The 26,616-nt window shown below is 42.3% G+C and overlaps 1 long non-coding RNA gene across 1 annotated transcript; it reads right to left on the bottom strand.

Moving 5' to 3' along the window:
- Positions 1-3,081: 3,081 nt before the first annotated feature.
- On the bottom strand, positions 3,082-26,370 carry LOC144339436 (uncharacterized). The gene is made up of 3 exons (XR_013414461.1): positions 26,234-26,370; positions 20,012-20,075; positions 3,082-3,215 (listed from the first exon to the last, which is right to left on the bottom strand). It is a non-coding gene; the product is annotated as an uncharacterized LOC144339436 (long non-coding RNA).
- Positions 26,371-26,616: the final 246 nt, after the last annotated feature.

Consider the following 26,616-nt stretch of genomic DNA (forward strand, 5'->3'; position numbering starts at 1 on the left):
GGTTGATTCATTAAAATTTCACTAATTTTTCTTTCTCCTGCTGGCAGAGAAAGCCAAGAGTAGAACAACAGGATTAAAATAGAAGGAATAAAAAAGATTTTCATATTCTGAAAAGTCAAAAACAGGACTCTGGCCGGGCGCGGTGGCTCAAGCCTGTAATCCCAGCGCTTTGGGAGGCCGAGACGGGCGGATCACAAGGTCAGGAGATCAAGACCATCCTGGCTAACCTGGTGAAACCCTGTCTCTACTAAAAAATACAAAAAACTAGTTGGGTGAGGTGGCGGGCGCCTGTAGTCCCAGCCACTCGGGAGGCTGAGGCAGGAGAATGGCTTAAACCCGAAAGGCAGAGCTTGCAGTGAGCTGAGATCCAGCCACTGCACTCCAGTTTGGCTGACAGAAGAGCGAGACTCCGTCTCAAAAAAAAAAAAAAAAAAAAACAGGACTCTGATATCATTGATTAACCATGAAATAATATCAGCCTGAGGAGGTTATTGACCTAGTAGATGACTATAAAATAGCCTCCTAACTTGTCTTCCCATCTCCTCTCTCTCTCTCTTCTCTCCATCCTGTATTTTGCTGGAAGATTATTTCAATGTACTTACCTTGTGCAAGACCTTCCATAAACTGGCAAAGAAAATATAAACTTTTCACTCTGGAATTCAAGACCTCTGCAAAATAATAGTTCCTACCATTTATTAAACAACCACTATAAACCTGCTCCCAAAAAACTCTCAAACCGTATTTTTCTTCTACTCTTACACCTCCACAATAATCATCAACACAGAAGACTTCTGTGAGCAAACACGGGGGAAGTTTTCCCCGCACACTAAGCAGTGGACACCAGCTGGGTCTCCTCCAGTTCAATTCTGACACTATCTTCCTTGAGATGGTATCAGGTCCCACAGGTTGAAGGCTCAGGCCTGGAGTGCTTCCCAACCCCAGATACCAGCTGCAAGTCCAGGCCTCCAGAACTTCTGACTGACTGGCTTCAAATTGGGGTTTCCGTGACCCCTCTTCAGATTCAATTAATTTGCTGAAGCAGCTCACACAACTCCGGGAAACATGTTTACTGGTTTATTATAAAGGATACAGATGAAGGGATGCATAGGGTGGGGTATGGAGGAAAAGGCACGGAGCTTCCACACCCTCTCTGGGCACACCAGCCTCCAGGAAGCTCCACACATTCAGCTATTCCAAAGCTCTCTGAATGGAGTCCTCTCCGAGTTTTTTGGAAGCTTCATGATGTCACATTCCTTCCCTCAGGGTAGAGGGTAGGACACAATCTGGGTAGGGTCTTGAGACCCACAATCAGAAATGTCTGGAAGATTAGGGTCCTGCCTTGAGGCAGGTAAAAGAAGAGCAGGAGAAGGTCTGAGAGATTTTGTTTCCTGAGGCCTGCCCCTGAGGCTAAGACACTCAACATTGCAACAAAAGACTAACAAGGGCTATGGGAGTTATCAGCCAAGAACCATGGACAAAAACCTACATATGTATAACACCACAAAGCCAGGTATCTCAAAACAATCTTAACAATCCAGGAAACATGAGGCCAGGCACAGAGGCTCACAGCTGTAATCTCAACACTTTGGGAGTCCAAGATTTGAGGATCACTTGAGCCCAGGAATTTGAGACTAGCCTGGGCAACATAGTGTAGCCGTCTCTGCAAAAAAATTTTTAAATGTGTTAACTGGCCGGGCGCGGTGGCTCACACCTGTAATCCCAGCACTTTGGGAGATCCAGGCGGGTAGATCACGAGGTCAAGAGATCAAGACCATCCTGGTCAACATGGTGAAACCCCGCCTCTACTCAAAATACAAAAATTAGCCTGGCGTGGAGGCGTGCGCCTGTAGTCCCAGCTACTCGGGAGGCTGAGGCAGGAGAACTGCTCCTACCCAGGAGGCAGAGGTTTCAGTGAACCAAGATCACGCCATTGCAGTCAACCAAGATCACGCCATTGCAGTCCAGCCTGGGCAACAGAGTGAGACTCTGTCTCAAAAAAAAAAAAGGAAATGTTAGAAATGAGAAAACCGAGGCTGACAGAAGTTAAGTAATATTCCCTAGGTTAGGTATTTAGCACGTGGTGGAACCATGTCCCAACCCAGACCTGTCTAACTCTGAAGTCCAGCCTTTCTAGATTTATTTCTGATCATCAGGATATACATAGCCCACAGCACCTTCAGTGTACAGCGCTAGTCTCATAAACATTGCTAGTCCCCTCACAGTTCTATTCTGTTATGGAGCCAATTTTTCTACCGTAAGTGTTCTCCCTAATGCTACTACTTATAAAAATAGTAGTTTTTCGGCCGGGCGCGGTGGCTCACGCCTCTAATCCCAGCACTTTGGGAGGCCGAGGTGGGCAGATCACAAGGTCAGGAGATTGAGACCATCCTGGCTAAGACGGTGAATCCCCGTCTCTACTAAAAACACAAAAAAATTAGCAGGGCGTGGTGGCAGGCGCCTGTAGTCCCAGCAACTCAGGAGGCTGAGGCAGGAGAATGGCGTGAACCCAAGAGGCGGAGCTTGCAGTGAGTGGAGATCACACCACTGCACTCCAGCCTGGATGACAGAGCTAGACTCCATCTCAAAAAAAAAAAAAAGATTAGTTTTTGGATTCACCTCACACATCATCTTCTCCTTGAAGTCACTCCTGAATCAATTCTCCAGCAACTTCCCAAATACGAAAAAAGGTACCCGTTTTGAACACCTTTATATCTTTGCATAATTCTTTTTTTTTTTTTTTTTTTGAGACAGAGTCTCACTCTGTCGCCTAGGCTGGAATGCAGTGGCACGATCTCAGCTCACTGCAACCTCTGCTTCCCAGGTTCAAGCAATTCTCCTGCCTCAGTCTCCTAGGTAGCTGGGACTACAGGTGTGCACCACCATGCCTGGCTAGTTTTTGTATTTTTAGTAGAGATGGGGCTTCACCGTGTTGGCCAGGCTGGTCTTGAACTCCCTCGTGATTCACCCATCTCGGCCTCCAGAAGTGCTGATATTACAGGCGTGAGCCACCGCGCCCGGCCACATCTTTGCATAATTCTTATGGCACTTACCTTACTCTTCTTTTATCGTGGTTCTTTTCATAAACGCTTTAAAACTGCAAGGCTGGGCTCTGTGGCTCACAACCATAATCCGTGCACATTGGGAGGCTGAGGCGGGCAGATCACTTGGGGCCAGGAGTTTGAGACCAGCCTGGCCAACATGATGAAACTCCATTTCTATTAAAAATACAAAAATTAGGCCGGGCGCAGTGGCTCAAGCCTGTAATCCCAGCACTTTGGGAGGCCGAGACGGGCGGATCACAAGGTCAGGAGATCGAGACCATCCTGGCTAACACGGCGAAACCCCGTCTCTACTAAAAACACAAAAAATTAGCCGGGCGAGGTGGCGGCGCCTGTGGTCCCAGCTAGTCAGGAGGCTGAGGCAGGAGAATGGCGGGAACACGGGAGGCGGAGCTTGCAGTGAGCTGAGATCTGGCCACTGCACTCCAGCCTGGGCGACAGAGCGAAACTCCGTCTCAAAAAAAAAAAAAAAAAAAAAAAATTAGCCAGGTATAGTGGTGCACAACTGTAATCCCAGCTACTCAGGAGGCTGAGGCAGGAGAATCACTTGAACCCGGGAGGTGGAGGTTGCAGTGAGCCGAGATCATACCACTGCACTTCAGCCTGGGCAACAGAGCAAGACTCTGTTTCAAATAAAATAAAACTTTGCAAGCTTATTGGAGACAGGAACTAGGGTTTATTCATTAGTAAAATATCCTTGTAACCCCCAACAAGGATTAAATGCCTCAGTAAAAATTTGTAGTGTTGAATAATAAATACCACCTAGAATATGCTATGCCTAAAACCGAAGTTCTCCCTTTCTCCTTTAAATCTCCTCTTCCTTCTCTCTTCCCTAGCTGATTGAAGGTACCACCAGCCACCCATGAGCCAGCAACTCTCAGCAACATTCTTGACTCTTCCCTTTACCTCATCCCACATCCAAATGCAAATTCTAGGCTGGACGCGGTGGCTCACACCTGTAATGCCTGTAATACCAGCACTTTGGGAGGCCAAGGCAGGCAGATCACCTGAGGCCAGAAGTTTGAGACCAGCCTGGCCAACATGGTGAAATCTCATCTCTACTAAAATTACAAAAATTAGCCAGGCGTGGTGGCAGATGCCTGTAATCCCAGCTACTAGGGAGACTGAGGCAGGAGAATTCCTTGAACCCAGGAGGCAGAGGTTGCAGTGAGCTGAGACTGCCACTGCACTCCAGCCTGGGTGACAGAGCAAGACTCCATCTCAAAAACAAACAAACAAACAACAACAACAGATACAAATTATGTAAATATATCTTCTAAATGTCTCTGCAATTCAAATATTTCTCCAGTTCACCTATTTTATTGGCCATATCACCTGTGCACTCTTGAGAAACATATGATCAAATAAAGACACTCAGAGAAAGTAAGCAATGTGCTCAATGTATTATTTATTTATTTATCTATTTTGAGACAGGGTCTCACTTTATCACCCAGTCTGGAGTGCAGTGGCGGTCTCTGCTCACTGCGACCTCTGCCTCCCAGGTTCAAGAGATTCTCCTGCCTCAGCCTCCTGAGTAGTTGGGATTATAGGCATGCACCACCATGCCCTGCTAATATCAATGTACTTTGTAAATGGGTCCATCTCATTTAAATGAAGTCAGTTATCTCCAAACTTATAAAACAAACTATAAACAAGTCCCTTCACTTTAACTCTACTTATAGCTGGTTCTCTATGTTCCTCCTTTTGCAGTCAAAGTCTTCTTCTCCCTTATATTTCTCATTTACTTGTCAACCCACTTTATCTGGCTTTCCCCTCCGCTGTTCAATTTACTCTGTCTCCTCAGTTGCAGATGACTACAAGGATTTTTGGAGTAAGTCACTGGAAGAATGGTTTCTATTGGGAGGATGAAGTTATCCTTTACTTGGTTCCGGGGCATGTTTGCTTTTGAAGATGCTAAACCGGAGATGCCTATTAGACATTATTAATGAGGTATTTATGTTCTGGAGTGTGGAGGTCAGGCGTTAGGTTAAAGTTGGACCTGTAAAGTTGGTAATTTTCAATATACAGGGGATGTATAAGTCCTGGTCCTAGGTAAGTACACTTAAAGCAGTGGTTTTCCAACCCTGACTGCATATTAAAATCACTTGGTGTGCTTAAGACTCCTAAAGCCAGCACTTGTTCCAGGCCAATTTATGTAGAATTTCTAGAGTCGTTACCCAGACATCAGTATTGTTTAAAATTTTTCCTGGCTGGCACGGTGGCTCACGCCTGTAATCCCAGCACTTTGGGAGGCCGAGGTGGGCAGATCACTTGAGGTCAGGAGTTTGAGACCAGCCTAGCCAACATGGTGAAACCCCGTCTCTACTAAAAATACAAAAATTAGCTGGGAGCGGTGGCATATGCTGTAATACCAGCTATTCAGGAGGCTGAGGCATGAGAATCACTGGAACCCGGAAGGCAGAGGTTGCAGTGAACCTAGATTGTACCACAGCACTCCAGCTTGGGTGACAGAGCAAGACTCTGTCTCAAAAACAAACAAACAAACAAATGTCCTGGGTTATGCTGATCTAGGAATTTAAGTAGTCAAAAAAAAAAAAGAGGAATAAATTATTTCCAAACAGTATTCAGCACAGTCAGGACTTAAATAGAATTGGACTTCGAGTTTCCAAAATCTTTCCTCTCCATTCTCCCAAATTCCTCACGGCTTAAAACACTGCAACTGGGTCAGGCACAGTGGCTCAAGTCTGTAATTTCAGCACTTTGGGAAGCAGAGTCAGGTGGATCACCTGAGGTACAGAGTTCAAGACCAGCCTGGCCAACATAGCAAAACCTTGTCTCCACTAAAAATACAAAAATTAGGCCAGAGCAGTGGCTCATGCCTGTAATCTCAGCACTTTGGGAGGCCGAGGAGGGTGGATCATCCGAGGTTGGGAGTTTGAGACCATCCTGGCCAACATGATGAAACCTTGTCTCTACTAAAAATAAAAAAATAAAAAAATAATTAAAAATTAAAAAAAAAAAAAAAAAAAAAAAAACACAGTTCCGGGCACGGTGGCTCACGCCTGTAATCCCAGCACTTTGGGAGGCCGAGGCGGGCTGATCACCTGAGGTTAGGAGTTTGAGACCATCCTGACCAACATGAAACCCTGTCTCTACTAAAACCACACACACACACACACACGCACACACACACACACACACACAAAACACAGTGCCGGGTGCAGTGGCTCACGCCTGTAATCCCAGCACTTTGGGAGGCCGAGGCGGGCGGATCACAAGGTCAGGAGATCGAGACCACCCTGGCGAACACGGTGAAACCCCGTCTCTACTAAAAATACAAAAAAATTAGCCGGGCCTGGTGTGGGGGGCCTGTAGTCCCAGCTTCTAGGGAGGCTGAGGCAGGAGAATGGCATGAACCCGGGAGGCGGAGCTGGCAGTGAGCAGAGATCGCGTCACTGCACACCAGCCTGGGCGACAGAGCGAGACTCCCTCTCAAAAAAAAAAAGAAAACCCACAAACAAACAAAAACCAAGCATGGTGGTGTGCGCCTGTAATCCCAGCTACTCCAGAGGCTGAGGCAGGAAAACCACTTGAACCCAGGAGGCAGAGGTTGCAGTGAGCCGAGATCACGCCTTTGCATTCCAGCCTGGGTAACAAGAGTGAAACTCCATCTCAAAAAAACCAAAAAAACAAAAAACAAACAAACAAAATACAAAAATTAGCTAGGCATGGTGGCGCATGCCTGGAATCCCAGCTACTTGGGAGGCTGAGGCAGGAGAATTGTTTGAACCCAGGATGCAGAGGTTGCAGTGAGCTGAAATTATGCCACTGCACGCCAGCCTGGGTGACCGAGAGACTCCATCTCAAAAAACAAACAAACAAAAAAACCCTGCAACTGTAGGTTGTTCTATCAGAAGATAGATAGAACACAGTAAAGAACATCGATCATTATTCATTCAACAAATGTATTTAAGTCCTGGGACACCATGTTAGTTTCAGAAGACTTTAAAGATAAAACACAGGTCCCACCGCAAGGAGCTTATAGTCTGTCTAGTCCAGGAAGGTAGACTTGTAAACAAATAAATATGATAATCAAGTGGGCCATATGGGGGTATGAAAGTAAAAGGGTCAATTTTATTGTGGGGTGGGGTGGTAGCCAGTTTAGGTTCATACAGAAGGCAAAGCTTGAGCTTTGCAGGCAGACAAGAAGGGGTTAGGGTGGATAACCCCAGGAAGAGACATGTGTGAGTAAAAGAGCCTGATGTTACCGGGAAACTGTTAATAACTTCGAGTGGAGAATGTATCTGAGTGTGCACAGGGTGAGGGGTGGGACTGGTGGAGGGTATAAAGTTGATTAGGGAAATAAATCAGCAGTGAGAAGGATGAACCATATATACTGCATTAAAACCTTTAAACTTACTCTGGATGACTTCCTCCAATAAACAATATCTTACAATGTGAGTTAACAGGAAACCATTGAATTAAAGTTCCATAACTAGAATTGTATTTTCCAGCAAACCCTAGAAAGACATCTTCGATCTCACAAATTACCTCCATAATCTTTGGAAACCACAGTGTGGTCCAATGGATTCCATCCTTGCATTTCTATTTAGATATGCAACTTCTAAAGTGGGAAAATGGGATTATCTACACAAGTGTTTGCCCGTTTTAGCATGCTCTTTGGCTTCCCACATTCTCTATTGTAGTTCTCCAGCAGAGCAAACACTTGCCCCAGGAGGTTGATAAACACAAGCTTCACACAGATAGTGACCTAGAGACCACCCCTGACTCACTGGGCCCTTAGCTGCCTTGTAGAAAGGATCATGAGAAATGGAGTCCACGCCCTCCTCAACCCCTCCAGCGCTGGCTAAGGGGAATTGACTCTTTCTGTGCATTTGTGATCAACTTTATTGCACCATAGAGCACCATTATTCTAAAAGGAAAATTTTGGAGAGAGGTGCAAGTGTGTTCAACCCTCAAGGGTGGGGGAGAGCAGCAAAAGGGCTGCCTGTTTCACCACCTGTGCCCTGGGCACTAAAGCTTTGCAGACAGCACCTGCAGATGCACTAGAAACTGCTGTGGGCAACACTATTCAAGATGTGAATCACCAGCCATTTTCCCACAGATAGTCTTACTGTTTAATTCAGAAAACTGACTCGGCCTGTGGAAAGAGAGCAGGGCTCTTGTTCTGGGTGTCTGTCTCTACTCTGCTTCTGTTTAGAAACACCTGGTGTGTAGGTCTTATCTCACTCCGCTACTGCCTGGAAGACAGGGAAACCTATAGCTTTATCCTCAATCCCACTGCTTGACTTAGTGAACTTGGCAAGCTGCTTAACCTTTAGATGCCATAATAGTTTTTTTCCCACCAAGGGTAATGCGTGCCTCTTTCTAATTTCCCGAAATGCTGGATGAACTCAATTGAAGCTTTTTGGAGGAAATAGTTAATATGTATATAACTGTTGTAATGAACTAATTCATCTCAAAATTATGTTTTTTGTTTTGTTTTGTTTTGTTTTTGAGACGCAGTTTCGCTCTTGTTGCTCAGGCTGGAGTGCAATGGCGTTATCTCCAGCTCACCAAAACCTCCGCCTCCTGGGTTCAAGCGATTCTCCTGCCTCAGCCTCCCGAGTAGCTGGGATTACAGGCATGCACCACCACACCTGGCAGATTTTTTTATATTTTTAGTAGAGACGGGATTTCTCCATGTTGGTCAGGCTAGTCTCAAACTCCCGACCTCAGGCGATCTGCCCGCCTCGGCCTCCCAAAGTGCTGGGATTGCAGGCGTGAGCCACCACGCCCGGCCTCAAAATGATGTTTTTAAATTTTCTTATGAAATGGAGAAAATATATTTTTCCTAAGACAAATAGTCTTCTATGATATCTGTTGAAAGTGAACATAGCACAATTGTGTAAAGTATTAAAATATCAGTTCCAAATTAAAGATTTTATTAAAAATGGCAACTTTTCGAAATGATAAATATTTACTGCTCCTGTAGCTTCCCAAAAGATAAGGCAAAATAGAATTCTGCAGAATTTCTGAGATACTGGCCAAAAGATTTAAACAATGTCTCTTCATATTTCTAACTATAAGAGAAGTCATCACATGTTACATTCCATTAATTCAATACAGATGAGTAACTACTAACTTACAACGCAGAAGTGTTCTTAAGTCCATTTATTCCTAATAAAGACAAATTCACTTTTGAAATCCTCATCTTTACCTCTCAGAACATGGCAGTTGAGTTCCTAGAACTATACAATTAATCTAGTTTTTGCTCAGACAGACCAAACTGAAGCTGTTCTTAATGATAAGAAAAAGGCGTGGAAGGGAGCCTGTTGATAGGATTATTCAGAGGAAAGAAAGTTAAGTGGATTTAAAAATGCAATCTGTCATTGCCGTCTACAAATCATATCGGAAGAACTGAAAAACAGAATAGCATTTTATAAAGTATAAGCCCTAAGGAGGAGAAGCAACTTATGTTTTTTTTGTTTGTTTTATTTGTTTTATTTTAAAATGTGTTATGTCAACTGCCATGATTTCGGGGTAGCTTAGATGGCTCAGTATGAAAGGTAGTACATAACAGAATTAGAGGTGTGTGTGCATGCATGTTTCCTAACAGCTCTATTCACTGTCAGGTATTAAAGGTCAAGAATAGCACATCACTGGGGATGTCTGATGTTCTCATTTAGATGACTGATGCCATTTATTTGTCTAGCATTGTTTTCTAAGCACATTATCAACCAATAACTGACATATCTTCAAATAACTGTATAGATTCACAGCTTATCTCATATTTCATAGTTTAAGAAATGGACAAGGCCAGCTGCGGTGTAGACAAGGCCAGGTGCGGTGGCTTACACCTGTAATCCCAACACTTTGGGAGGTTGAAGCAGAAGAATCACTTGAAGACAGGGATTTGAGAGCAGCCTGGTCAATATAGGGAGACCTCATCTCTACAAATAAACCAACAAAACATTAAAACCACAAAAGAAAAAAAAAAGGAAACCACAAAAAGGCAATTTGTTGGCCAGATGTGGTGGCTCATGCCTGTAATCCCAGCACTTTGGGAGGCAGAGATGGGCGGATCACTTGAGCTCAGGAGTTCAAGACTGGCCTGGCCAACATGGTGAAACCCTGTCTATACAAAAAATACAAAAATTAGCCAGGCGTGGTGGCATGTGCCTGTAATCCCAGCTACTTGGTAGGCTGAGTCTGGAGAATCACTTAAACCCTGGAGGTGGAGGCCGCAGTGAGCTGAGATTGTGCCACTGCACTTCAGCCGGGGTGACAGAGTAACTCTGCTTCAAAGACACACACACACACACACACACACACACACACACACACACACAGAAAGGCAATTTGTCTTCAGGGTCCCCAAACAACATTTTCTGATCTTTTGCCCTCTCACTTTGCCTTATTCACTTTACCTGTAACCATCATTCTCTCTCTCTCTCTCACACACACACACACATATACATTGCAGTCATATAGCAAAGAGCCCAGTAATATAGCATATTAAGTTATAGCATGTTCTTAGAGTTTGAATGCATTACTTCCCTTTGCTCTCTAAAAGAGAAAGATGAGACAAATAAATTAAGCTTCAATAGTAAAACACCAGGCACTGGTATGAGAATAATACTAGTACCTACCCCCACAAAATGACACTTAAAAAAAATAACTTTAATAAATATGAACAGGATTTCACCATTTTGCTCAGGTTGGTCTTGAACTCCTGAGCTCAAATGATCCACCCATCTCAGCCTCCCAAAGTGCTGGTGTTACAGTAAGGCACGAGCCACTGCACCAGGCCCAAAATGATACTTTGTGAATGTCCACCTTCTGTTTATGAATATGGCTGGCCTTGTTGCCTTAAGCTAAATATGAGTCAACAATAAAGGTAAAAATTAAATGTATGTCTCCCAATTTATTCTGAGTTCTTACCATTAAGACTAATTCAATGCTCCTCTGGGTGGCTCATGCCTATAATCCCAGCACTTTGGGAGCCTAAGGTGGGAGGATCACTTGTGTCTAGTTTGAGACCAACCTGGGCAACATGATGAGACCCCTCCCCACTACAAAAAGTAAAAAATTAGGCATGGCAATGCTTGCCTATAGTCCTAGCAACTCAAGAGGCTGAGGTGGGAGGATCACCTTTGAGCCTGAGGGGTTGTGGGGAGATGTCAAGGCTGCCATGAGCTGTGAACATGCCACCTCACTCCAGCCTGGGCAACAGAGTGAGATCCTGTCTCAAAATAAAAGAAGGCCAGGCACGGTGGCTCACGCCTGTAATCCCAGCACTTTGGGAGGCCGAGGCGGGCAGATCACGAGGTCAGGAGATTGAGGCCATCCTGGCTAACACAGTGAAACCCCGTCTCTACTAAAAATACAAAAAAATTAGCCAGGTATAGTGGCGGGCACCTGCAGTCCCAGCTACTGGGGAGGTTGAGGCAGGAGAATGGCGTGAACCTGGGAGGCGGAGCTTGCAGTGAGTGAGATCGTGCCACTGCACTCCAGCCTGGGCGTCAGAGCGAGATTCTGTCTCAAGGAAAAAAAAAAAAAAGACTAATAGAGGCAGTCTCTTTCATAATTAGCAATGGGAAAAGCAGATTGAATTGTGGAAATCCTAAGATTTTTCAATATGTCTATGCTAGAGTTATATCTATAATAAATAGCTGGTATTCCAGACTACTATTGGCTGTGTTGGGGTTAGAAACTGATACCCCAAAATATTGTGGCTCTCTGACAACCTCCCCATAGCCTTTAGTTGTCTAAGATCCAGACCCATCAGAAGGAACAATTGTTATTTCTTCCCCTCTGTTTAAGACCAAGAATATAACCACACCAAACAGACCCTTTCACATGATAATGTACAAATTAATCTGTTTTCTGGCCCACTCATTCTCCCTAGTAATCCCCCCAACAGAATTCTTCTCCTCCCCGCCCCCCACTAATAATCTGTATTGGCGGGATAGTTTGTAAGCCTCCGGACTACATTGTTGGGGGTGGGTAATCACTGTCATTCTCGCCACATACAGGTTAAATATATTTATATGCTTTTCCTCCAAATAATCTGCCCTTTGCAAGCTGATTTTTCAATGAATCTTCAGAGGGCAAAGGGCAAGTTTCCCTTGGCCTCTACAGCTGCAAATTTTTGACCCAACTTTTTAAATTTAGTATTGAAAAGCTGGCTAATTGTGGAAGACAATGTGAAAATTCCTCGAATACCTAAAGACAGAATTTCCATTTGACCCAGCAATCCCATTACTGAGTATATACCCAAAGGAACATAAAGTATCCTATTATAAAGACATATGCATGTGTATGTTCATCACAGCACCATTCACAATAGCAAAGACATAGAATCAACCTAAATGCCCATCAGTGATAGACTGGATAAAGAAAATGTGGTGTGCATACACCATAGAATACTATGCAGCCTTAAAAAGAACAAGATCATGTCCTTTGTAGTGACATGGATGGAGCTAGAGGCCATTATCCTTAGTAAACTAACATAGGAACAGGAAACCAAATACCACATGTTCTCACTTATAAGTGGGAGCTAAATGATGAGAACACATGGACACACAGAGGGGAACAGCACACACTGGGGCCTTTTGGAGAGTGAAGTGGGGGAGGAGGAAGAGGATCAGGAAAAATAACTCATGGGTTCTAGGTTTCATATGTGGGTTATGAAATAATCTGTACAACAAACCCCCAGGACACAAGTTTACCTATGTAACAAACCGGCACTTGTACCCCTGAACTTAAAATTAAGTTTGAAAGCTGGCTTATATTCATTATCCTAAATCTTGCAAATGTGTTCTACAGAATAAGCTATTTAAATATTCAAGTGAAAATGAAGATCCTGATAATAACTTAGAATCTGATTTTCTCAAGTGTTAAGTGTTGAAGGAAAGAGCAAAAATTAAGCCCCAGAGTAGTTAAGGCAGGAAGGGAAAAGAGAAGGAAAATGTACTATGTGCATGCCTGAGGCATGTTGTTGCAGAAATTTAGTTATCATGGTTTTATGTGGAGAACTAATAAAATTAATTTGGAAACCTAAAATTAGGAGAAATCAAACAAGCATATCTACAAATCACAGTAAAGCAACATACATAATAAGTGGGATGCTGCAGGGCCCCATGCCACATCTTTGGTATTGAAATGTTGTTTCGGATAGGGTATAATTTCAAGGAAAATTGAATTAAAAGGATGAATGGCTTAGAGAATTCTGTAGGGTGCATACAGACTTTTATTATTAGATTGTTCATTTGCATACAGCTCAAATCTTTATTTGTCACTAGTGATTAGCTCACCAAGTAGCCAGCCATAGAATGGTAGGAAACAGTGATTTCCTTGAGAGGGGGCGGTGGGGTAGGTTCATAAAAGCTTTATTGTCTATTCGTAGGCAGAAACTGGGATCTGGGTGATGAGGGGGTCAGGGAACTGGATAAAAAAGTTAGATGATTGCTAATGCATAATTTTTACAGCTTTTCATTCTCCCACTGAAGATTTCAGGTAAACAAAGAAAATTTTAACAGAGAAAAGGAAGACCAGCTCTTTAAAACTATGAAAGCGGGCTGTGCTACACTGAGGAAACACTGAATTCTGAAGTTATTAGACTTTTTAATACTTTTAATTCCCAAGAATAAGTGCAGTTAGACCACTTGAAGCTGTGTTTTTTGTTTGTTTGGTTGGTGCTTGTTTGTTTGTTTGTTTAAAGACAGGTCTTATTCTGTCACCCAAGCTGAATTGCAGTAGAGCAATCATGGTTCACTGCAGCCTCGACCTCCTGGGCTCAAGTGATTCTTCCACCTCAGCCTCCTGAGTTGTTGGGAATACAGGTGCGTGCCACCATGCCTGGCTAATTTTTAATGTTTTTTGTAGAGAGGAGGTCTAACTATGTTGCCCAGGCTGGTCTCAAACTCCTGGCCTCAAGTGATCCTCCCACCTCCTCCCACCTCAGGCTCCCAAAATGGTAGGATTATAGGCATGAGCCACCATATCTGGCCAACAGTAGACATTTTTTGCATCAAGTGCTTTTCTATTGTGCCAGTACCATTGGGATTTATTATGACACTAACCTTTCCAAATTATTTGCTTTAATTTATGAGATTTAGAGTGTTTCTTTAACAGCTAACCATGGCCAGGCACAGTGGCTCATGCTTGTAACCCCAGCACTTTGGGAGGCAGAGGTAGGCAGATCACCTGAGGTCAGGAGTTCGAGACCAGCCTGGACAACATGGTAAAACCCCGTCTCTACTAAAAATACAAAAATTAGCCGAGCATGGTGTGGGCACCTGTAATCCCAGTTACTTGGGAGGCTGAGGCAGGAGAATCACTTGAACCTGGGAGGCAAAGGTTGCAGTGAGCCTTGACGGTGCCATTGCACTCCAGCCTGGGCGACAAGCGTGAAACTGCATCCTGAATGTTCATATGCTCATTCATTCATTCATTACTTCATCCAATTGTTCTTCCATTCTTTCATTCCACAGCATCTATGCATATGGGCAGACAGTTTATGTTTGGTTCCAGTTTCTTTAAAAAAAAAAGAAGAGAGAGTCCCTGTCCCCAAGAAGCTCATAATCACATAACTATTCATATGTAATTACAATACTATGATATGTATTATAAATTTATACGAATGCTGGGCCTTTCTTCTCTCTTAGGCTTTCTCTTTCTAGATAGAGAGATGAGATAGATAGATAGATAGATAGATAGATAGATAGATAGATAGATAGATAGAATACATACGCATGCATGTATGTGCACATGTATGTGTATTTAGATAGTCACAGAATATCTTATTGCTGGAAATGAATTCTAGAATTGACATAATTAAACTAGCATTCAAGTCCTGACTTCAACACTTACTGGTCTTGTGACCTTAGGATTTTGGTGGAATTTAGCTTCTCTAAATGTTTTAACTTCTCACAACCCCAGTTTGCTCAAAATAGCTAACACTTTTTGATAGTTTAGTATGACAGTGGTACCGTTACAAGTTTTATGTGTATTAACTTATACAGGTCTCATAACCAACCTATATATAAAGAGGCTGCTAATAGTATCCTCATTTTACGGATGAAAAAACTGTGGCACAGATAGGTGAAATTCACCAAAGGACATACATCTCGACAAGTTTTCAACACCAGCCACAGCATCTGTGCTTGTAATGAGTACTCTATACTGCCTCATTAAATAGAGGGCTAATGGTGAGGCTAAAATTAGATAATAGATGGGAAAGAGTTTTGAAAAGTTTAAGCATACAAAAATAAAAAGTATAATTAATAAAGCCTTTTAAAGTATGCTTTAAAAAGTATAATTAATAAAGCCTTTTAAATTATACTTTAAAAAGTATAATTAATAAAGCCTTTTAGATCTGAAGCTGCATTGAAAGAAATCACTGAACACCTGCAGTGTCCTGCTGTTTGCTTAGCACCAGTCTCCTTTCTTTGAATAAGAATGCCTTGATTTCCTTCCCCCTACTCTCATTCTGTGGCTTGGGTGGGAATAGTCTCACTCCTGCCTCCAGGGATGAAAATACTGAAAATTAGTTGTGTATCAGTTCTGGATCAAGGGTAAGGCTAGTGGAGAGCTAAAATCAAATCACTATACACCTCCAAACTCCAAAGTCCCAGGAATGCTTAACCATGGAAAGCAATATAGTACAAACAGTAAATCAGAAGTCTTTGCTTTTCTCCCTGAAGCTTGTCAATAAACAACTGCGTGGCCTCTGTTTGCTCACCTGTAGTATCACTCCAAGTTCCTTTTTTAATTGATGGCTATAAATCGACATATAAATTGACATAGATATAGATCCAGTGTTTCTTTATCTATAGGTTGTGTCCTAAAACAAGGGACACATGGAAACATTTTCCTTCTCACTGCTTCTCACCATCCTTAGGCATGTCGAGGAGGAGCAGGGGGATTCCTAGCTAGAGTGCATGCCCCACAGTCTCTCCAATCTCATATCCCTCTGAATCGAGAGAAATACCAGATAGAGACCACAGTTGATCCTGTGAATGAATGAAGTTATTTTCCCAATGGCAATAGAATTACAAAGACCAGATCCCCGAGGCTTCCTCAAGGAAGACTGAAAGCCATACTCTATTTTGAAGCTTAATACAAGTAATCATGGCCCTCAGCATAGTCTGTAGAGTCCAAGACAGACATTAATCTGCTATGTAGTTTAGTGAAAGTTAACATCCACATTTATACTTCATAATGGAATTGATGACTTTTTTTTTTTTTTCTTTTTTTGAGACGGAGTCTCGCTTTGTCGCCCAGGCTGGAGTGCAGTGGTGCGATCTCCACTCACTGCAAGCTCCGCCTCCCGGGTTCACGCCATTCTCCTGTCTCAACCTCCCGTGTAGCTGGGACTACAGGCGCCCACCACCGCGCCCGGCTAATTTTTTTTTTTTGTGTGTGTGTGTGTGTGTGTATTTTTAGTAGAGACGGGGTTTCACCGTGTTAGCCAGGATGGTCTCGATCTCCTGACCTCGTGATCCGCCCATCTCGGCCTCCCAAAGTGCTGGGATTACAGGCGTGAGCCACCGCGCCCAGCCTGATGACCATTTTAGACCTGCAGATTTCTACTAATAAAACCATCTAAAGAAAACACTATTCAAAGGATGCTTTGAGCCAAGACAAGCCAAACTGAATAAAGATTTTCCTGAGATTTGTGATTCTCATGCCTCAACCTCCCAAGTAACTGGGGTTACAGGCGTGCGGTACCACACCCGGCTAATTTTTGTATTTTCAGTAGAGACAGGGTTTCACCATGTTGGACAGGCTGGTCTCAAACATCTGACCTCAGGTAATCCACCCGCCTCAGCCCCCCCAAAGTGCTGGGATTACATGCGTGAGCCACTGCGCCTGGCCTTTTCTGGGATTTCCTTCCAGCTGTCACTGCCTTCTAGATTTATATTTCTATGATTCACTTACCACTACCCTACTCTGTTTGTTCTCACTGCCCTTTCTCTCTCCCATCCCCCTTCGTTTATTTAGTACACTGCAGCTTGTAGAGTAGAATCTTTCAGCCTCTATGTAAAGAGCAAGGTACAACAGCAAAGTTAACCGTGTAGCATCAAGTACGTGGATACTGCTGACTCTGAAAAATGGCATTGCCCCAGTGTACCTGTTCCTCGCAGTGATTATATCACTAGTTGGGGCTTAAACAAACCATGGGCTGGCAATCTTATAGGCTAGAATCCAGTGAAGCTGATAATACAGGTTATACATCTGCTCTTTTTGAACCAGTAAGATTCTCAAGGTATACTGTTACATCCTAGAGATGACAAAATAACATTTTCTTTATTACATTTACTAGAACTTCAAAGAGTGTGACCTCAAATATCTCAGGCATGTTTTCCTGTATGTTATAGCTACTGACTAATACATTAAATTGAATGAAACATTTTTCTATCTTTCCCATTATTCAGGTGAATTATTCCTAAATAATTCCTTAACCAAGGTTCTCTCTTGGTTAGGCAAGGCTTCCCTCTGTCCCTGCCCACACAGAACATCTGTATGCAACCTGAATGTTCCTGGTGCCGACAGCCCTGCTTCTCCCCAAACTGTCACCATCTGGACATCAGCTGTGCACTTCTGAGAACCCACACATTTGAATGCCAGTTTTTTCTCTCTGAAAGGCCGTGAGTTTAGCATTTCTCCAGGATCCTAGCCCAGGGACTCAAGTAAGTCTACAGCTGGTTTTTCCCCAGTCCTCTCATTTTCTTAGCCTTTAAAAGAAGAGTTCACATTCATCAATAAAAACAATAATATCTCCTTTTGATTACAGGAAATATTTTCAATTTTTCTTATTACCAGATTGAAGATAAAATACATATTTTCCATGTGATTTGCTGTCACATCACAGAAGTATAAACTGTGCTAAGAATTACAGCATATATACATGGAAAACAGCTAATTTCAACTGTCACTTTATACATAAAAATCCGATAATATTACTGTAATCAGAACCTCCCGGGTTCAAGTGAACTCTTTATTTTCCTTACTTGTTTTTTTAAATTATACTTTAAGTTCTGGGATACATATGCACAATGTGCAGGTTTGTTTCGTAGATATACATGTGCCATGTTGGTTTTCTGTGCCCATCAACTCGTCATTTACATTAGGTATTTCTCCTAATGCTATCCCTCCTCAAGCCCCCGACTCCCCGACAGGCCCCATGTGTGACGTTTCCCTCCCTGTGTCCATGTGTTCTCATTGTTCAACTCCCACTTATGACATTTTCCTTACTTATTAAAAAAACAGCTGGGTGTGGTGGCTCATGCCTGTAATCCCAGCACTTTGGCAGGCCAAGGTGGGTGGATCACGTGAGGTCAGGAGTTCAAGACAAGCCTGGCCAACATGATGAAACCCCATCTCTACTAAAAATACAAAAATTAGCCAGGAGTGTTGGCGCGTGCCTGTAATATCAGCTACTCGGGAGGCTGAGGCACGAGAATCACTTGAATCCGGGAGGTGAAGGTTGCAGTGACCTGAGACGAGTGAGCCACTGCACTCCAGCCTGGGTGAAAGAGTGAGACTCCATCTCAAAAAGTAAATAAATAAAATTAAAAAATAAAGAAATACGTAGCTGTGCATATATATGTACACCAGATTCTGCTGATGCAAAGCTACAGTTGAGCTGTTTTTTACATACTATTGGTGATTTATCTGTCTCTAATTGTAAAATAGAATCAATAGATTTATAGGGGAAATGATCCATAATTTAAGGTGAATCCAAATTGTATATATTAAAATGTTTGAAGACCAGTAACACTGAAGTTCATTCACTTCAAAGCTGAATACTCAAATGCATCCCTTCTCCCTTGGCTCCAGTGTGACAGCCTGAGGACTGTCGCCCTTCCCCAACACCCAAAGAACCCACTTGACAATTAAATCATATGGCCTTCTTATGACTGAGGCCATGTGCTGCCAAGACTTTGCAACATTTTAACAAATGAAATTTACTGCCTGGGTTGTACCAAATTGTGCTGAATTGCCAGTTCCTGAAGTTTCAATTTAATTTGAATCTCTAGGTTCAACTTAATTTGAATCTCCAGGCTAAAAAGATTTTGTTAGAATAAACAAGATAAACTGGGTGTGGTGGCTGACACCTGTAATCCCAGCACTCTGGGAGGTCAAGATGGGTGGATCACTTGAAGTCAGGAGTTTGAGACCAGCCTGGCCAACATGATGTCTACTAAAATACAGAAATTAGCTAGGCATGGTGGTGCATGACTGTAGTCCCAACTACTCTAGAATCTGAGGCACAAGAATCACTTGAACCCAGGAAGCAAAAGTTGCAGTGAACCGAGATCATGCCACTGCACTCCAGCCTGGGGGACAGACAGACTCCGTCTCCAAAAAATAAAATAAAATAAAATAAAAAAGAATAAACAAGATATGCTAATATAACCCTGTAAAACCCATTAGGATTCCTGGGAAATAAACAGTTGTTGTTTTAATATGTATATTTCTATTTAGCCAAATTAAAATATACCAGAGCTTAAAGACAAGGCATGAATTAAATTAATAAAATCATAGTTTCAACAACAAAATATTATTTTATTTTGTTTTTTTCTCCACAGAGCAAGTTCAACAGAATATTATTTTATTTTATTTTATGTATTTATTTATTTTTGAGATGGAGTTTCACACTTATTGCCCAGGCTGGAGTCCAATGGCACGATCTCGGCTCACTGCAACCTCCACCTCCCGGGTTCAAGTGATTCTCCCATCTCAGCCTCCCGTGTAGCTGGGATTACAGGCACACGCCATCATGCCCTGCCAATTTTTGTTTTATTAGTGGAGACGGGGTTTCACTATGTTGGCCAGGCTGGTTTTGAACTCCTGACCTCAGGTGATTCACCCACCTCGGTCTCCCAGAGTGCTGGGATTACAGGCGTGACCGCACCCGGCCTCAACTAAATATTATTTTAAAGTGTCCAAAGAGAAGGTCAGAAATCCAGATTCTTTACCTGCTTTAGTCAGTAATTGGCCATGTGACCTCCTGCAGATAACAATCCCTCAGGCTTTCAATTTCTACAACAGAAAACAAAGAGCATATAATTAAATGTGTAGAATATTAGGCACAGGAAGACTGTAATAAAAAATCTAGTTGTTCCCAACTTGGAGTTCCTGGGTCAGCCAAGTTAATGATGCTTTTTCAATGGATAACAGTGAGCTATTTTCCCTACAGGGGTTTCTCCAGTGGTCCCCTGGAAAAAGGTACCAGGTTGCAGAGGGAAGAAAGCAATCTTAAGATGAAAGCAAAAAAAATCACTCATGGCCGGGCGCGGTGGCTCAAGCCTGTAATCCCAGCACTTTGGGAGGCCGAGGCGGGTGGATCACGAGGTCAGGAGATCGAGACTATCCTGGCTAACATGGTGAAACCCCGTCTCTACTAAAAATACAAAAAATTAGCCGGGCGTGGTGGCGGGCGCCTGTAGTCTCAGCTACTTGGGAGGCTGAGGCGGGAGAATGGCGTGAACCCGGGAGGCGGAGCTTGCAGTGAGCCAAGATCACGCCACTGCACTCCAGCCTGGGAGACACAGCGAGACTCCGTCTCAAAAAAAAAAAAAAAAAAAAAAAAAAAATCACTCACGAACTAACCACTTACCAAAAAACGACCCCACCCTATTTCCAGATTCACACTAGATTCAGCCTTTTTGGTTTCAATACCTTTGTTCTTTTTGGCAGTCACCTGATGCTTGCAGCCTTTAAACTACATAGTGCAAATACAGCGCAAAAATCAACCGCAAATTGAAATCAAGGATCCTGGGCAACAATGATGGGCCTGCATAATTGGATTAAGGGAACCTTTGAATCCTGACTATTTTGCACTGCTCCCCCTACCTGCTAAGTAATCCTCCTCTGTGAATTTGCAGAGAAAGTTAAAGGTGAGGAGAAGCTTTGTGGGAAAAATTACACCAAAATAAAACAAAATGACATTCTTGTTACTCTTGTTATAGTTCTATGGAAACTTTAGGTACAGATATACCCTAAGCTGCAAGCCTAACCAAGTAAACTTATTTTCATAATTTTAAGCTTTCAAGGCAGTGACCCTTGTTTTGCATTAACTCACTTTAAGTGGCCCTTTTCTGGAACCAATTATCCTCACATAATCATCACTGCCTATATTTTAAAATGCCTGATGGAAATAATAAATTTAACCACAATCAGTCTGCACAGGTGAACTAAAGTATCAAATTTCTTTGGCTTTGGCCAACAGTATATGCACCCGGTGTGGTAATCCTAGATATCTTACTCTGATCAGAGGCAATGATTAATATGTTTCATTAATTAAAATCTGAGAAAGCCTTTATTAGTCATTAGATGCAATTTGGTTAGCAAAATTTTCGAAATATAAGACCCTTGGTGAGTGAATAATAAAAATGCTCCTTAATATGAATCGACTGGGATTTGACAAAATGCCCCAACCTTTAAATTTCAGAGAAGCAGAAACCGAGGCCAAACGAGGTTGCAACTTTTCAAAATCCCCTTCCAACTCTGAATTTTTATTTGTCTAGTCAATCTATGCCACATTCCTAAGCCCTCCATACATTACAAGGTTTAATAAATCTCACTGGTGATAAATATATTCAACCTCAATTCCTAGTGGTTCAAGTAAAATCCATTTCCTCTGTAGGTAAATTCTATTCCATCGTACCTTAGGAAAGTCACTGATTCATTAAAACAATCCCGTGGCTTCTGTTATAATGGGCTATGTTCAGGCTTGGTTACCTTAACTCAGTGATCTCTGCTAGTAAAACACACTTTTTAAAACATTTGCAACATATACATTAAATTCCCTTAATAGAACACGTGGCTTTAAATAACGAGAAAAAAAAAAAAACAACAAGAGTTTGGCAAAAGCGTTTTGTTTTCTGCCAGTTTTTTTTCCATTTTCCAGGAAGATGAAAAAGAATGTTAATTGAAACCTAAAAAATAAGTAAAATATTCACTTAAATGATTTCATGTTTATTTATTGTTAAGGGTCTGTTTGAAACTGCCTGATGATTAAGATTAATATATTGTATTTTTTTCTATGAGTCATCTTAATAGATCCACAGAAAACTAAATATTAAAGAGAAAGAATCTGGCTGGGCGTGTGGCTCATGCCTGTAATCCCAGCACTTTGGGAGGCCGAGGCAGGCAGATCACAAGATTAGGAGATCGAGACCATCCTGGCTAACATAGTGAAATCCCGTCTCTACTAAAAATACAAAAAATTAGCCGGGCGTGGTGGCGGGCGCCTGTAGTCCTAGCTACTTGGGAGGCTGAGCCAGGAGAATGGCATGAACCTGGGAGGTGGAGCTTGCAGTGAGCCGAGATGGCGCCACAGCACTCCAGCCTGGGCAACAGAGCAAGACTCCGTCTCAAAAAAAAAAAAAAAAAAAAAAAAACTCCTGAAGTGCTGCTGTGACCTCAGCCACTTTGTGTTTTTTGTTTTTGTTTGTTTGAGACAGAGTTTCGCTCTTGTTGCCCAGGCTGGAGTGCAATGGCGCAATCTCAGCTCACTGTAATCTCTGCTTCCCGGATTCGAGAGATTCTCCTGCTTCCGCCTCCCAAGTAGCTGGAATTACAGGTGTCCACCACCATGCCCGGCTAATTTTTTGTGGTTTTAGTAGAGACGGGATTTTACCATGTTGGCCAGGCTGGTCTCGAACTCCTGACCTCAGGTGATCCACCCGCCTCAGCCTCCCAGAGTGCTGGGATTACAGGTGTGAGCCACCGCGCCTGGCAGAACTCAGTCACTTTGATTAGACACAACTCTTGAATTCTATCTGACCCTGAAGGCCTTGGATGGGAAATGGCTGGCTCCTCCCCAACAAAAAGCTACCAACTTGTAATGAAAGCAAACCTCTTGCCCAGTTTTGCCATACAAACAGACATTTATTTAACAAGCACTTACTAACAAGCAGGTTGAAAAACAGTTCTTACAACCTGTTCTGTTAAACTTGACAACATGCCAGCTCTCTGTTCTTTGGGTATTCTGCATGCAAGTTTACTGGAGATAGATAAAACAATAGTCTACAGGCAGGATTTTTTCTTCCCAGTTTGTCTTGGACAGTCAGTAGTTCTCAGAATCAAAGAAGAGACACAGAATTGTCTAGGGGTCCACCCTTAGGTCACTTCCCTACTCGACAGGTTTTAGGCCTTACTGGATTCATGTAAGGGTAGAAAATGTATCCAAAATACTTTAGCAATCCATGAATACATTTAAAGTCACCAATGACTTTACATTTTCTGACATTCATTATGCCTATAAATAAACCATGAATTTCTCCCAGATAAAAAACCACTTCTGACATTTCATATGCTAATTAGCCAAATCTCAGGTATTGAGATGCAGATAGCTGACGTACTTGTATTAGTTAACTCCAAAAAGTGGCATTTTCTGATCAATTGCTTACTGACCATCTCTGGAATCTCCATGAAAGCCACTGACTGCCCCTTGATTTAAAGCTGAAACTAACAGTAATGAACACGTTCATGATATTATACTGTCTATGCTGGAGCATTTAAAAATAGATTACAAACATCATAATCAAGACTGCTTTATTATTTGCCATTTTGAGATAGCATTATAGCAGTTACCAGTGAAATAACAAAAGGAAATTCTGTTTAGAATCCTCTTTGATTGCATTTACATTTATTGCATGTTTTCTTAGTTTGGAGAGTTAACTTTTATTTCTCAATATATGTCATTTTATCATCAACTTTTATTAGTATGAATTAGTAAATACATAGTAGAAGTCTTAAGCAGTTAATAGGCTGCTATGTTAAACTTGAAGTTAATTATATTTTTCTTTAATTTTTGCTGATTTAAAGCACTCACAAATAGAGATGGTTCTTTAAACAAGATGGTCTTTAAAGGAAAAAGAATGTCACTGTGGTTTACTTTCCCTTTTTAATGCTAGTTGCTAAGCATTAGAATTGTGGAAACTATTTTTAAATGTAAAAGCACTTTCATTATCTTCCTCTTATAAATTCATATGTACACAGAGGCATCTACTGCAACAGTGAACAGGATTTGACACTGAGTCGAGAGAAATAATCATTATGGCCAATCTTCTAAAAACGTATATTTCAAACTGGCATTCCAGAAAAACTGGGAGAGCCAGAAAGGATTGATTTAAATGCTATTGTTGGCCAGCATTATTCACACCTGTAATCCCAGCACTGGGAGGCTGAGGCAAGAGGATGACTTGAGCCTAGGAGTTCGAGACCAGCCTAGGCACCATAATGAGACCCTGTCTTCACAAAAAATAAAAATATTAGCCAGGTGTGGTGGCACATGCCTGTAGTCCCAGCTGCTTGGGAGGATCTCTTGAGGCCAAGATTTCAAGTTTACAGTGAGCTATGATTGTGCCACTGTACTCCAACCTAGGCAACAGAATGATCTCTAAATAAATCTTTAAATAAATAAACAAATAATAAATGTTATTTTCCATTAAGTCTCCAGCATTAGGGGATGTAAATTGACATTTGCAAAGTCATTATGTGTCAAGCACTGTTTGAAGTACTTTTAAATAAATACATTCACAATAATCCTATTATGGATGGCAAGAGTTTGTAACTGTTAGAAGAACAGTTCCAATCTTAGCCCTACCATGCTATCTCTGAGATCATTACCAAATTACCTTATTTCTCTCAGCCACAGTTTCATCACTGGTAAATAATACTATTTATCTCATGGGGCTGGAGTGTGTGTATATATGTGTGTGCTAATGGTTAGCTAAAAGAAAAACTTTTTTGTACCTACAACACTTCTGACACCAAGTGTGGCTTTTCAACATCAAGCAATTCTCCAGTTCTCCATAACACCAACTAGGTGTCCCACAATTTAACCTGGATTCCCACAGGACTGCCCGCCACTTCGGGGGCTACTTGTGAGTAGTGATTCCCTAGGTTACCCACAGTTCTGCCTGATTTGGCTACACATTGGCGTTCCCACAACCCTGTCCTCAAGTGCAATAATTTCCCCTGACAGCTCACAGAACTCAAGGAAACACTTTACTTAGTATTGCCAGTTTATTATGAAAGACACAACTCCAGAACAGCCAAATGGGAGAAAGGCATAGGACAAGGTATGCGGGGAGGGGCATGGCACTTTCATGCATTTTCTGGGTGTGCCACCTTCCCAGCATCTCCCTGTGTTCACCACCTGGGAAGCTCTTGGAACCTTATTACATGGGGTTTTGATGAAGGTTTCATTGTGTAGGCAGAATTGATTAAGTCATTGGTTATTGGTGATAGAGGCTGACTCTACCCCCGGCGTCTCTCCTCTCCAGAGGTCTGGGGGTGGAGCTAAAAGTCCTGTTTTTTTGTTTTGTTTTTGTTTTTTGGGTTTTTTTGAGATGGATTCTCCTATCACCCAGGCAGGAGTGCAGTGATATGATCTCAGTTCACTGCAACCTCCATCTCCTGGGTTCAAGCGATTCTCCTGCCTCAGCCTCCCTAGTAGCTGGGACTACAGGTACCCACCACCACGCCCGGCTAACTTTTGTATTTTTAGTAGAGATGGGGTTTCACCATGTTGGACAGGCTGGTCTCAAACTCCTGACCTCAGGTGATCTGCCTGCCTCAGCCTTCCACGGTGCTGGGATTACAGGCCTGAGCCACCGCACCCTGCTAGGCTAAGTTTTAATTCTCCAATCATGTTGTTGGTTCCTCTGGCAACTAGCCTCCATCCTCCAAGAGTCACTTCATTAGCATAAACTCAGGTATGGTTGAAAGAGGCGTATTATGAATAACGAAAAAGCTCCTCTTACTCTAACCATTCTGGAAACTCCAAGGGTTTTAGAAGCTATTGTTCCAGAAACTGAGGCAAAAAACAAATACATAGTTCTTCTTATGCCACGTTGGCATAAAAAATAGTCACTAAAAAATAGTGTTTGTTTTCTTATTGTTAATGAATTATTATTTTTAATAAAGAAATATGTTAAAATATGTTAAAAAAGGAATTATGTCCCCCGAAATTCATATTGAAGCCCTATAACCCCTGTACCTCAGAATGTGACTGCATTTGGACGAAAGGCTTTTAAATAGGTGATGAAGTTAAAATGTGGCTGTTAGGGTGGGCCCTAATCCAATCTGACTGGAGTCCTTTTAAGAAGAGGAAATTTGGACACAGATGAAGCCGCCTTTGCAAAAATAATAACAGTGAGACAATTAGACAGTGAAAAGGAACTTACCTAACTCACTCCAGCTTGCTTCTAACCTGCAAGTTCCCTTTGTTATTCCTGGGCGTAGGTCAAACGAACTTTGGGAGGAACTTAGTTTATAGTTTAACTTGAAACAAAGATAATAACAGCCCTTTCTTGAAACAAACCCTGTTCTTGCCTGGAGACCAGATTGTCTTTTGTTAAACTAACAAATTAGACACAAGATTAGAAATTATGGCTCAGGAACCATTCAGCCAGAGGCCATAAGATTACTAACCTATCCAATTGCTCCTGTAGGTCACATTAGTATTATAAAATCTAAGATTGGTGTATGAGGTATTTTTTACACCTCACACTGGATGGATCAGCTGGCGACACCCAGATAGATAAACTAGCTCATCTGGTCTTGTGGC

Source organism: Macaca mulatta, chromosome 2 (genome assembly GCF_049350105.2).
Source record: "Macaca mulatta isolate MMU2019108-1 chromosome 2, T2T-MMU8v2.0, whole genome shotgun sequence".
Lineage (NCBI taxonomy): Eukaryota > Metazoa > Chordata > Mammalia > Primates > Cercopithecidae > Macaca > Macaca mulatta.